General features: G+C 46.7%; 1 protein-coding gene across 4 annotated transcripts in view; it reads left to right on the top strand.

Moving 5' to 3' along the window:
• Window positions 1-2,413, top strand: part of CENPU (centromere protein U) — a 39,922-nt gene that overhangs the window by 6,761 nt on the left and 30,748 nt on the right. The gene's annotated exons all lie outside the window — the stretch shown is intronic.

The raw sequence follows: 2,413 nt of genomic DNA, 5'->3' as shown, positions 1-2,413 counted from the left end.
CCGCCATGTGGTGAGACGGGAATCGGGCGGGGCGCAACTGGTGACCCGCAGATAAGGGCTTTTAATTGTGTCAACACCTCTATTTTCTTTTCCAATTTTGCTATCTGTTTTCCTCCCGACGAATCATCCACAAACGCCGCAAAGGGCAGCGGGCCATCATCCCCATGGTACCTAGCAGCTTCCTCTTTTAATTGAGCCGCATCCCCAGGGTCGAGAGGATCTTCCTCATCCCCAAAAAACAAGGAAGAATAGTGCGCACCTAAACCTTCATCAGGCGGCGCTGAGGGCTTGCTCTCATCCTGAGGCTTACTATTGAAGCCTTCTACTTCAGAGGAGGCCTCAGGGCCCGGGGCGCCATGCTCTCACCACTTGTCCCTCTCATGTCGCGGGTCCAGACAGTCTCGGACCAGGGACCAAAGCCCAAAAGTTTCCACAGGAACCTTTTCTGGGCCATGTACATCATAATAGTCCTGCAACTTAAGCCCTACTCGTTTCCAAGTCTCTAAATCTAAAGTCCCCTCCTCTGGAAACCAAGGACACACTTCCTCTATAAATTTTAAAAAGCTACAAAGTTGCTGTTGGCTCACTCTGGCTCCACGAACTCTGAGCATGTTCTTAAGCATATGTACAAACAATACCCTACTATTACCCTGGCCCATAATGCCAGTATACTATATACAACTCCCGCATACTTACAATAGGCTGCCTACAGGACTCTTAGGTCCCTCAGATTCCGCGTGCGCACACCTTACCCCGCAGCATGTCCTATGCTGTTATCCCTCGTTTTCAGGTCCCTGTTTGGGCGCCACTTGTCGGAAGCCAGCCGACAAAGTAATTGAGGGTACCTGAAAGGGAGAGCATGGACTGAGGAAAAGAAAGAAGACAGAATTGCAGGAGGGAGCACAGAATCAAGCTGTGTCCCCGAGTTTACATCTCAGGCTATATTTATACAGAAACTGTAGCAAAGAATTTGCAGTGATTGCTATGTGAACAATTGCAAGCTTACAGAGAATTCAAGATAAAACATCCTTTTCCTGTCTTCTCAAACGGATCAAGGAACGTTCAGCATCCTCCTTAGGCCACATACTTCCTGTTCCAGCTGCCTCCTGGACAACCTCCTTAAGTACACTTGGTTTTTAACCCCTGACATTCTGCAGCGGTTCTGGCTGCGGCTCCCCATTTCTTTAACACTCTTGATAGCTAATTCAGATTATTTTCCAGGGCTTGTCCAGTTGGTGCTGGCAGTACATAGAGATGATGTAGGACAGTGGCTGTTTTCAGGGTGTTAGGGAGTCTGGGAGTTCCATCTGCTCTCTGTCTTGCCCTGGCTTTCTGTCTGGTGTGGTCTCGCTCGGCCTGCTGCCCTAACCCCAGCCTTCAGAGGATGGCTCTTCTATCTGGGAGGCCTAGGGATGCCTCTGCAGAGGTCTCAGCTCTATGCTCCCACCTGGCCCTAGGGTGCTTGTTTTTTTTTGGATAGATTTCTCTCAGCTCTCTGCCCTGGATGGCTAAAGTCCAGCGTGCTTGGGAAGGATTTCTCTGCGCTCTTCATCCCTGCTCCCAGCCCTCTTTAGCCCAAAGTCCAGAGTGCCTGGAATGGATTTCTTCAACTTTCCTGCCCTCTTCCCTCCTCTGGAGGGAGCTGTGTGCTGGAGGCCTGTTTGCCTCAGGAGGACAGAGGGATCTGTCCACACCTTTTCTTTGGCATTCTTCCCCCAAAAACTCCATGAATATTTTTTCAGTGAAAGTCTGTGAGTGGTAGTTTTTGTTTTGTCTGTTGTATTCCATCTTCTTTATATCTTTCAGATTTCCTCATCTATTAATGTTACCTTTTTATATTTTCCAGAGCTACCATGGAAGTTTTTTTTTCCACTTTCTGTATGTTTTAGTTTTTCACAAGGATTTGGGGTAGCAAGCTTACTGAGGCTTATTAGTATATTGAACTGTAAACCCTGGTTTCTCCCCTTCAGTCAGGAATTTTTACACTTGGGTACTCTTAAAACTGTTGATGACCTTTTAGGCATGTGGGCATGTATCTGGGGAGAGGACCCATAGCTTTCCCTAGTTCAGGAGCTGGGCCAAATCTAGCCTGTCCCTTTTTTATGTACAGCCCTTTGAGCTCAGAATGGTTTATACATATTTAAATGGTTGAAATAAAATCAAAAGAAAAATATCTCATGACATGTGAAAATAACATGACATTCAGATTTCATTGTCCGTAACTAAAGGTTTATTGCAATACAGCAATGCTTTTCTTTCTGCACTATCACTGTGTGCTTTCACATTTTAATGGCTGAATCGAGTCATAATACAGACTCTGTGGCCTGCAAAGCCTATTATTTATCGAAAAGTTTGCCAGCCCCTACCTTAGATTATCAAAGGAGTCTGTGTCTTCCCCCTTTCCCCCCCACCC

The sequence above is a fragment of the Pteropus alecto genome, unplaced genomic scaffold (assembly GCF_000325575.1).
Source record: "Pteropus alecto unplaced genomic scaffold, ASM32557v1 scaffold24, whole genome shotgun sequence".
In the NCBI taxonomy this organism is placed as follows: domain Eukaryota; kingdom Metazoa; phylum Chordata; class Mammalia; order Chiroptera; family Pteropodidae; genus Pteropus; species Pteropus alecto.
Note: the sequence above shows the minus strand (reverse complement) of the source record. Positions and strands in the feature narration are given on the sequence as shown.